Source organism: Aythya ferina, assembly GCF_964211825.1.
Source record: "Aythya ferina genome assembly, chromosome: 21".
NCBI classification, from domain to species: domain Eukaryota; kingdom Metazoa; phylum Chordata; class Aves; order Anseriformes; family Anatidae; genus Aythya; species Aythya ferina.
Window position 1 is genome coordinate 4512438 of NC_140319.1, and position 11516 is coordinate 4523953.

Below are 11516 nucleotides of genomic sequence, written 5' to 3' on the forward strand. Positions count from 1 at the left end.
TCATCCACAGCATCACCTGACAGCAGACGGCCTGGCCAAACCCAAGGTTTATCGCAAAATGAGAGGTTTTGTTTCTGCTGGGCTCAGGCTTTTGAGGATGCTAGCACTGAGAAAGCTGCTTCTCCTTCAAAATCTAAGATACCTAAGCATGGTATTAGGGAAAAAAAATAAATAAAGGAGTACTTTGGACTAGTTTTAAAAGACCTATGGCAGAAAGTAGTTTATATCTTTCTGCAGGAGCAAAGCAAAGCAATTACTGTATTGCATTTGAGGTTTTGATGTTGCAATTCGTTCTGTATGCACGGTGTGAGGAGCTGTGCATAGCAGCTTTCTGTTAGGTAAGTGAGCAAGTATGGACATCACTGGGAACAAATGAGATCAGATAAACACTCTCTTGCAAGTGTATACCAGAGTAGTTCTGTAATGGACAGTGATAAGGTCATTCTACACTTTTTGCAAAAGCAAAGGTTGACCGTGTAATCAAAATTAACCATTTTCAGCAGGAAAATATGAAGCAAAGTGTCTGCTGTAGCGACAGCTAATTCCATCGGCCACTTTCTCCTTCTGAAATTACAGAAACTCTTCCTTGACATCAGTGGGAGTTTGAACTGGAAACTGTCTTTTGGACGGATTCCTTTAAAAACTACTATTTAAGTACAGCGAGGAGAAGAATAAAATACAGTCTATTTCCAACAAGCAAAGAGGACGGAACAAAGGGAGCTGTAGAAAAATTCCGCTTGTTAAGCACCACCTACCTCTCTTCCTAATCCTCCTAAGGAAGCATGGGCTAAGTGAGGCCAACAGAGAACATTTATATAGGATCTGCCCAACCTTTTTATTCTTGTTCTTGTTATACACTTTGTATGACCAGTCTGGATAGTGACAAATGGTGCACCTATACCAGGTGATGATATGGTGGAATCGGGAGGAAGCATTTCTAATTTGTAAGCAAAGCGAGATCACAGATCACAGAATTTTTACAATAGCTATGTGGAGGCTCACTGGGCTCAAACAATCTGTCCGGGTGTTGTGGCAGGGCTAAAATCAGAGCCTGAGGGTCTGGAGAGCCACACTTCTGGTCTGAGCCCTCCCTGCCTAGTTAGAGCAGAGCACAGAGAAGATTCAGATGCCAGACGTGCAGGATGCTATGAAATCAGAAAAGGCAGCGCAGGCCTCTATCTGCATTTGTAGCAATTAACGAGCACATTCTTCCCTGACAGTAAGTTACGGAAAACTCTCCCACACAATCCAGGAAGTGCCAGGAATGGACACCAGCCCTGTTTGCTAGTATCCGCCGTGGGTGCCAACACTGCGTAATAGCTGCGGATATAATGTGTCTGGCAGCTCTACCAGCTGGCCAACCCCACGCTCGCTGCTAGAGAACGCTAGCACAGAAGATGGTGATGGCAAGCCTCACATTGGCTCTTTCCTCAGAGGAACTGGGAGGATTTAAAGACATTATGTAACAGAAAGGTGCCTTTTGGGCTTTGCCTTTGTGGGTGGCCAATGGATTTCACACAGAAGTGATACCCCCCCAAACACACAAATGAAATATTCCTGGCAGTACAGAAACTGAGATCACTCCTGCTCCCGCCCCAGCAAGCTCCTTTCTGCCTTGTTTTACTACACACAAATGTTTTTGCTCCCTTGTGTGATGCAGGTGAACGCAGGCACTGTTTTTCAGTGACAGAAAATAGAAGTGCATCAGCTTCGGTGCAGTGTAGAGCACTGAGGATGCATTTCTTTACACAGCCGGGAGGCTTTCTCCTGGCACTGTGTCCTGTGCTAGGGAGTGCTCCAGAAACTAGCAGGGTATACAGTGTCAGGCATTGCATGTTGGTGTGTGCTCAACAAACAGCCTTATATTGGGTTATGTTTCTTCCCATTGCTTCTCCATAACTGGCTGCACATGAACCAAACACAAAAAATAAATACAACTGTCTCTAATACCAAAAAGAATTTGTAAGCAGGCAGAGCACGGAAAGCAATGCAGACCAGCTACTTTGAGTATTTTGGCCACTACTGAGTAGGAAGAATGCATAAGATGGGCTAGAATGTATACAAACTGCTAAAAGAAAGCAGCAATAATGGTCTTACTGAAAATACGTGCAATACCTGGGGGTAAAAGGCGCTGTAGAATATTATAGCAGCATTTATCCGTGCAGATTAGGGCCTCAGGGACCTCGCAGCCATTCTTTCCCTTCCTTACCCAGGACACTGTCTCCATCTCCTTGCCTTTTATTTAATTGTGGTGTAATGCTGATTAGTTACAATCCATTTCTGGTGTCTCCACAAAGCCACGTGGGCTGCACCACTCATGCAATGCTGTCTGCTCAGCGCCAGGGCAGGACTGCAGCAGCGACCTGTCTGGCTCCTGCTTCTCCCAGCACAGACTGAGCACTTCAAAGTGGCTGCAGGAGGATGTCATCCTCCCTGTGTGCAATGGAAAAAAAAAGAGGAGGCAGAGAGGAGGGCAGACCTCCACTGGGAGGAAGAGGATGAAGTGGGAAATAGAGGCAAGGAAGAACAAAACCAAAGGTGCAGGGCAGGAAGAAAAGTGAATCCAGCTGTTAGTATAAATCACTGCAGAAATGAGCATAAATCACTTCAGTGATGTTGAGATGAAGCTGTCCAAGGAGCTGGATCAGCTCCATCTGTGGTATCTATCCACTGATGTCGGCAGACAGACGTACCCTGCAGCTGGATTTGGTCACACCTTATGCCCTCTCTTACACCAGGAGCCATGGCTGCTTATCCCTCTGGAAACATATTCTGTTCCAGAGCAATGTGTACGCCTAAGGGCAGAGACAACCTCATCTAAAAAAGAACAAGGGATCTCTGTACCCCAGCCTGTCTACCACTTAATTCAAGCATAGGAAGCCTGTCTACAAGAACAAATTCACAGTTCTAAGAATAATTTCTAGTACAAACCCTAGATTATCTCCAGTGGGGGACTGTCCCCAGAAGGGAGGATGTGGTCAGAGAAGGGTGGTGGATGTCTGTTCACCATAAATTTAGCCAGCTGGGTTTCCATAAGGACCCAGAGCTAGATAAGTTCCTACAGACAAACCAGTTATGCTGCCCTGATGTTTCCAGTGTCACCTCCGCTCTTGCAAGCCTCTTTTCTGCCCAAATCTAGAGCACCAGCTGCTACAGGGCCCCTAAGACAACATATCTTTACTGAGGCTCCTGCACATCCAGCTTGGTTCCAGGAACCTTGACTTACACCTCTTGCTGTGGCCGTATGTTGTGTTTTATACCACTCTGTCTGTATGACTCTGAGAAAGTGATTTGCTAATTAAACGTGACATTTTCAACCTACGAAGTCTGCCTAAGCAGTATGAACTGTTCTGCTTTCAAGTGGTTTTGGCTGCAATTTGCAATAATTAGGGGGATTTTCCATGCTCGTCCTTCTCTCTTTAAGCAGAGCTGATTTTTCTGCCTCTGATCTTTAGCTTGGGTGGCATTTGGCCACCGGCTTTGTACAGGTATCGTATGTACATCCAGCGGTCTTACCCTGGCAGAAAACAAGGAGCAGATGTAGGGGTTTGAACTCTGCTGATTCTCTCCATCACTCAGCTCACTTCCCTGGTGATTTATTCATACCCAAAAAAAGCCAGTTGTACTTCTGTAATTACCAGGAAGGAACCAGCAGCTTTATACCAGCACACACAAGAGCAGCATTGCATTCAAAATATCTCTAGATAGTGCTGTGGGTCACAGTCCCCTAACACGTTGAATCACGTATCCTCATGGTCACAAGGAAAAGAGGCACATTTTTAGGGTCTGTGTCTTTTGGAAACCTCCCACCACTCTGGCTGACTTGTCACCTGACTTGTCTCACACATAGTAAACTGGCTGTGCAGGGAAAAAAGCCTATAATAGACATTTCCTCCAGCAGCAGCAAATAAATCCTGGTCAGATTCCATGCCACTAGCAAGCAGGGGGCGATCCAATGAGACAAGGAGCCCCTCTATGCAAGTGGTATTGTCACTGTTCAGAAATTAGCCTGGGGCAGAGCTGAAAACCCTACCATTGAGGACATTCATAGATGAAAATGTTTTCTCTGGTCCAAAGCCTTCTAAGAAGCTAAAGAAAGAGCTCATTCTACAGACAGTCTTCCACACCTTCATACCCTTTGTATCTAGGACTGAACAGAGCATCTTCAGGCCACATGTATTTATGTTGAGAAAGAGATTGCTATGTTGTAGCTTGGCCTTGAATTTATTGATAATGGGACATAGCTATTGTTATAATCAGCCATCACCACTATCAATCAAGCCCTCCCCATCCCTGCCTGGATGTGTACATTGTTAATAAAGCCCTTGCTACAAATAAAAGCTTGGTGGTACCCTTGGCAGCATAGACACAAGCACTCAAGAGAGTTCTGATAACAACTTGTGTAAATCCAGCCTGAGCTGGATAGGACTGAGCTGAGCCAGATGGTTTCATCTCAGAACAGATTTTCTTTCCATGAGCAGCCTGTTTCCACTTACAGCAAGGCATGGGCAATGCAGAGTTTCCCCTCCTGAAGGGCAGGAAGAACAGAAGCTGATTTCTGATTTTTTTTTTTTTTCTTCCTGCTCCAGGATTCATACAGACACAAAGAATGCCACACTGAGACCTAACAGCCACCTGATATGTGTGTTAGCCTAAAAGTCAAATCTATTTCTCTATATAATAAGAAGCAAGCAATTCCCTGTATTTACAGAAACCAGGTGTGAAAATCCAGTACCACAGCTAGGCATATCTGTACTGACAGAGGAACTAACTGAAGCCTGGTTTCTTGTGGATGTGTGTCTCGTGATTGGATTCTTTCATGTCTGCTGAAGTGCAGCTCTTCCTGTGTTGAGGTAAAATCTGAATCCTTGGGTTTCTGGTGAGAATTGAATTCACTTCTTCCCAGTAGAGACTTTCACAAAAGGGATCTCTGTCCTGGACCAGGACATTTCAATGAAACTTGCAAGAACTGGATGACTTAACAACCTCTTGCTCTCTGTTAGACTCATTTGCAATGGGCTAGTAGTTGCTTGGGCAGACGGATGGTCAAAGGGCCTAAATCCCGGCTAAAACAAACAAGGTGGTAAAAGTTATGAAAGTGACTCTCTCTGCAATCAACACAGTTCATCATTGCACTTCTGGGTCACACATAGTCTTTAGAGGGACATCCATGTTTCACATCTGATGTTATCAGCTCTTCATTCATAACCATGATTTGTGTTCTGCATCTGCATTTCTAATTGTCTGGAGCCAGTGCCCTATCTCAGTGTCTCATCTGTAATCAGGAATCCAGCCCCTGGTCCGTGCCTCTGGCTTTCTGCTCCCTTCTGCCATGAGTCATTATTTCAGTCTTCTGCAGCACCGTGGGTGGCAGCTGATCCAACAGGTCAAGAGCATTCCATGGAGAGGAAGTTGCACTGCTATTGCATTTCCTGTGCTGGGAATTTTCCCCTCTATATTTTGCAAAAGAGTGAAGAAACTGGGAATTATCTGTGTTGTAAAGGCCCATGAGTTGAGGGGAAGGACAGGGAAGGTTCTTACTCAAAAGTCTCTGCAATCTTTCAGTATGCGGTTTGGATTATGACCCAAAGCCCTCTAAAGCCCACGGAAACACTCACAGTTCTTTCAGTTTTCTTTGGACTGAACTTCAGGTGAGCTGAAATAATTGAGCAGGTGATATTTCCAAAGCCAGGGTGAACAATTCAGTACTGCCCTTAACGCTGTACGGCTCTACCAGAACTGGTGCTAAACACGAGATCATCTGTCAATAAGTAGCTCTTCTGCATGGGCCTAGCAAGCAGAAGATAGGAGAGCAAAGGCACTGTATGGAGAATGGTATGAAACAAACACAGAGGGCTCTTGTGATGCTCTGATGAAGATCTGAACTAAGTTTCTCTGGAAGTGGCAGTTACAAAGCTCCTTTACATCAGAAAGAAATAGTAAGGTAGTCCAATGGGTAGGTCTCCCCAGCACTGGCTGAGAGTGGGATAGCAGAGAGGGGATGGGAAGATGTCACTTCTGTAATCACAACTTGCAAAGCCACCAGACTGAGTGACAGGAAGAATTACAGTCTGAATGTAAGAGGGAGGGGTGGGGGTAAAACCAGAACGAACATGAGCAGTTTAAAGCACCAGGAAGGGAGTCAGGCCAGATCAAGGTAGAATTGAGATGCTGTGTGCCCAGGCAAATGTTGTTGCTTCTCTGCACCTCAGTTTCCCCAGCTGTGAAACAGAGATGACAGCCCTCCCTCCTACACAGGGACACTGCGAGGCTGAACTCATTAATGTTTGCCAAGCTGCTTAGAAATCCTCTGACGGAAGTTGCTGCACAGCATGAGCACACAGTTGTTTTGGTTTGTGTTTTTTTTTTTTTTTTTTTTTTTTTTTTTAAACACTGAAGAGATGAGCAAATGAAAGAGTAACCAACATAGTTCACTGCCTCTTTAGAAATTCCTGGTGAAATCCTAGCCAGCAAGGGAAAAGGGTTTGCAAGGAAGATGAGAAGAAGGCAGATGCCAAGTGAGAGAGTTCTGGCACAAGGAGGGCAAAAGCATCCATCCTCTCTCACACTTGCCTGGTGACAAAAAAAAAATAAAAAAGAAAAAAAAAGAGAATGAAGGTGAAGGGGGGAAGAGGGAGAAGGAGGGAGGGAGGGAAGGAGCAGTAATTCCAATGCGGTTGGAATAACTCTGCTCACTGTAGCCTGTCCAACAACAGCCCTGGCGGATCATAAAACAGCCTCTCACATCCATGTGGTTTTTGCTGCTAGGAGACAAGGTACAAAACACACAACCTCACGCCGGGCTCTGTAAAACCTTATATCCCCGTCAGACCCAGAGTTCATCTGAAGAATTTGCATCACCTAATTAGAACCAAGCCAAGTTTTACAGAAAAAAAAAAAAAAGTAAAATGTAGAAAATGAAAAGCCCCTTTCCCTTCTTTGTGATTTAAGTTACCATAAAATTTGAAAACTATCTTTCAGGCCTCTTCCCAGGAGAATTTTTTTTTTTTTGGGGGGATGAAGATGATGATTTGTGAGACCATGTCCAGGCACTATGACCAGCAAGGACCATGGGGATGTCTCACCTGCCCTCACACAACGCAGGCTGAGCCTACACCTCTCCCTCAGGCCTCTCTTTGAGGGGGCCACTGGGAAGCTGCTCCAGGCAGCGATTTAGCCTCACAGCTAAACCCACACACCTTATTTTTGAACATACCCATCTCCCATGCCATGGGAAAGGCAAGCACAGGGGTTTGCCCACTTTGTCTACAGCCCCTCACACATCTGTGCTGGGCATGGCTCCCCCAGCCCTCAGCAGCCAGGGTGGGACCTTGAGGGGACCCAGCATGGCGGCAGCACCAGGCTGCAGCTGTGGGCAGGCAGGGAAATGTCCTTCTCCCTCAGGCAGCCGGCAGAGGAGAGCAGGGCCTGCCAAGAAGGCTGTGAGGGCAGGAGGGAGCTGCTCAGGTGATGGAGGATGTGAGGAGGCAGTACCACATCAGCCCTTCCCTTGAGGGCATCCTGCCCACACAGCTGTGCTGTGAGGGCCGATGTCGCTGAGCTGTGGGGAGCAGCACTGAGACTCTGGACTTGGTCCTTTTGGCACATTTAAGGGGTGTAACAACTTCATGTTGATATGGCAGTGGCTACTATGTTGGTAGGACTCATGAAATGGAGTGCTACTGCAGCCTTAATCCAACAGCCCAGGCTAGCAGCCAGCAGACTGGCCTTGTAGGATCCCAACCTGCCAGACTGAAATCCCACAGCAGTGATAGACTGCTGTTGCGTGCTCTGTGGGACCCAGCAGGCACATCCACACTGTGAGGCTGGAGGCAGACATGCGGTGGATGCCACAATGGTAGACACAGCAATGGGACCTTTCTCAGAACCATATGTGTGAACAGCAGGGCCTGAGGCCTGTCCTTGTCATGCTCCCTTCCATCTACCCACGCTTTATTGCTTTGTCTGGGATTTCAGCAGGGGCTGTGGGTAGGGGACATGCTGTAACTGTGGGTTCAGATCATATTTTGATTACAGAGGCCGTGAGGAACATTCATTCCTAGTGGGTGTATCACAGCTACGGCTTCCGGAGAAAGCAGCCAGTGGAACAGCAACAGGTCCCTGACAGGGAGGGCCGTATCCGCTACAGCCTGTACACTCAAGAGGATGCAGCTGTATCCTCCCCGCCAGGCTTGCACTTGCATTTTCCTTCTCCAGAACCCAAGCAAGTGTTGCACCTCCTCTCCTTGCAGCAGCAGCAGCGACAACTGACCTCCCAAGTGCGCATGCCCTGCAGAAAGTGCTCAGGAGGAATTTGTCTGCCCTCACATAGCCACCGTATCTGCCAAAAACCTTGGGTTGTCTGCAAGAGGAGGCAGCTGGAGCACTGGTTTTAAGAGAGAAGTTACTCTAACCTGGCCTCCGCAACCAGAGTCCACCCTCAGGGGCTTTCAACACCCAAAGAGACACCAGCAAGGACCTAGCCTAGAGGTGTTGACGTCAGGGAGACCTGATGGACACCGCGTGCGTCACTGCTTCGAGTGAGAGGAAAGAGTCATCTCAGGGAGGGAGGGCAGACAGAAAACAAGGACCCCGAGGATCACTTGCTCAGAGGATGAGAGGGGAAAGAGGTCAGTTCCTGACAAGCAGCTCAAAACAAACTCATTGTTCTGACTGAGACTCTGTCGTCCCTCTTTCACCAGGTGTTACCTGGAAAATCCATCTGCCCATTCCCCCTCCCTTCCCCATTCCTCTGCCCTGGCTGCTCAGGGAATGGGGAAATTCCTGAGACAGCTGTAATGGCACCAGCTTCCTGGCCAGTCTCGCCTCACCTTCCTAGAGGAAAATCAGCAGATCTCATCCAATGCCTGGAGGAGGAAGCACCCGGCAGCCCTGAGACAGGCTATCTTTTTGGCAGAAGCTTCACATCCCATGGTAGGACACGTATTTCATTACTTATGTGTACTTTCCTGGCCTACAGAAATCTGTTTTGTGGGTTTACCAGCCAGATGTTGCCCTGTATATGTTCCAGGGTTTATCCATAGGACAGTCCAGTTCAGACCAAAGCTCTAATCTTGGATTTTGCATCCTAATAAAGACCATCAGCAAAATGGTGCTAAAAAGTAGTTCCCTGTCACGTTCATCACTGCTCTCACTTCACAGCACCACTGTGAAGAGGCAGAGCAGGCTCCATGGGTACACATGGAGTATGCAAGCCTTTTCCACAGAACGGTTATTTAAAAAAACTCCTTGGGATCATAGCCCCAAAGAAAGGACCCTGCAGAGACCAGCGGTGTACATACAATGACAACATTATGCTCCCCAAAATGCTGTCATGGGCAAGTAACACAGAGGAGAAGGGAACTTCTTGTCATGGTTGATTGATGGTTGCTTTGGCCCGCAGCCAGCTTGGAATACCCCAAGCCTGTGGAGGACCTTTGGAAATGAAATGCTGAGGAAGTTGTAGATCCTCTTGAAGAGTCAACTAAAAACAGAGTGCAGGTTTTGTAAACATGGTGTGCATACACTATTAAAAGACACTCTTTCTGCTGGGTTTTGGCATTGTGTCTAATACTGCTGGCCAGAAAGGCTGGTCGGGAGCAGGAATTTGGGGATTTCTTAAAAACGGCAGTATTGGAAAAAATGTTGAAATGTTGACATTTCCCACAAAATGCAAGTTTTGAATTTGTTTTTGGCCAGGAACCATCAAACAGTATCACTTTGCTTCTTTTGAAATAATATCCATGTTCAATACAATTGTATGGGTATGATTCTTCAGATATAAACAGAAGAGAACATGCACATTTTAACTTTTTTTTTTTTCTTTTTTCCCTGTACTATATAACTGCCCATGTATTTGCCAAGAGAAAAGCAAACCACTAGTTTTTTAAGCTTTGTGATTCTCCTCCTTTTTTTCTGCCCATACTCTCCCTTCAGGGACACTGCCTTGAAACTGGTGATAACAACAGACAAAGCTAACGCAGGTGTTCTTTGAAGAGGTCACCTATGTGAGTGTTTAAATCAGAGAATATAATAAATCCAAATGTAACATGCTCCTGAGCTAAGGCCAAACAGGCCAAGACCGCGATCGCTAAATCAAGCTTTGCCACTGACATCAAAAGGATTTAGCATAAATCCATTCCAAATTAAAATGGTCCTTGCAGTTGAAAAGCAAGTCCTTGTTTTCCTGATACCTAGGCCCTATTGTACATCATTCATCTCCTGTTTATGTGAGTGCACAGGCCCTTTACCATAGCTTTGTTCATCTTTTTTTTTTTTTTTTTTTTTTTTTTTTTTTTTTTTTAAAGGACAACTACTATTTTAGATCGGAGGAGAATGTGTGCTACGCACAAGTATCTTGTCTACTTCAGAGCACGGCAGTTTCCAAGCGGATGCCACTCTGGCTCCTAGCCTGGTCTCCCTTCAGTCATCCGGTCTTCCAGAGTCAAGCAATAAATTCCATCCCTTCTACACAGTTTAGCAAAGGCCATATGAGTCATTCCTGGGTGTGAGGACAATGATGGATGTTCCTTTAAAACGGTTTCTGTTCTGCTATTCCTGCTGCAAGAGGCCTTTTAGGAAGCTCTGGTTAGGTCCCTGGAAAAAAAAAAGTGCTGCTTGGGGTCCTGACAAGCTGCGTAATGCCTTCTGCTGTGAAAATCTGCAAAGATCCTTCTTCAGATAAAGATATTGTCCTGCTCCCCAGAGATATCTGCTCTTCACAGCCATTTTCTATAGTACAAAGACTGCCTGCAGCTAGGCTGTTTGTTTCACAGGTTGCTTATGGCTCAGCTGTGGCTGTAATGGTGTGAACCCGGTGGGACATCTGGCTGTTTCTGCCCCCGTCAGTAAGACTGGGGTGAAACAGTAAGACAACTCTCAGTGGATACAGCCATCGCTGTCTTAAAAATGTTTATTCTTCCAATCAACACTAAAGATTTCCATGATGCTTTTGGGTAGAAGGAGATGCTACTGACAGGTTGGGTGTGATTGCTTTCTTTGTATTGTAATAGCAGAGGTTTGGGGGAGCAAGTGAGCAGTTATTTTTGATGCCTATGTAATGCCTACTTGCACAGTGTGTTTATCTGGAAGATGAGGGATTATTTTAGATATGACTGATAAGTCTGCTGACAACAATGAGAAAGGTGTAGAAATATGTAGAATTCACAGCTAATTATACTTCTTTTGTGGCAATTGCATTTTCCTTCCCTACCATCTATATCACTTCCAGTTCTACCCCCTTCACACGAAGTAAAGGTAATTGCTTAGGGCACAGAGCCTGGCACAGGGAGGTGTTGCAGGTGGTACTGAAACATGACTAAGAAACACGCAATGTTGTGGTTTTCATTCCCTTCCTCATACAGACAGAAGTGAAGCTCTCCTGTTTGGGCAGAGGGAAAGGGAATCTGTTCTGTGCACCTCTCGTAGTGCGATTTCAGGATTTGGGCTGGAATTTCAGGATTTTAGACTGGTCTCTGCTGCAAAGCTGGTAGGTGTGTGTCACAGCTGCTGCAGAG

General features: G+C 46.1%; 1 long non-coding RNA gene across 1 annotated transcript; it reads left to right on the forward strand.

Annotated features, from left to right (window-relative positions):
- The first annotated feature begins 8574 nt into the window (after positions 1-8574).
- LOC311422353 lies at positions 8575-10973 on the forward strand. The gene is made up of 2 exons (XR_014685294.1): positions 8575-8934; positions 10308-10973. It is a non-coding gene; the product is annotated as an uncharacterized lncRNA (long non-coding RNA).
- The last annotated feature ends 543 nt before the right edge of the window (positions 10974-11516 follow it).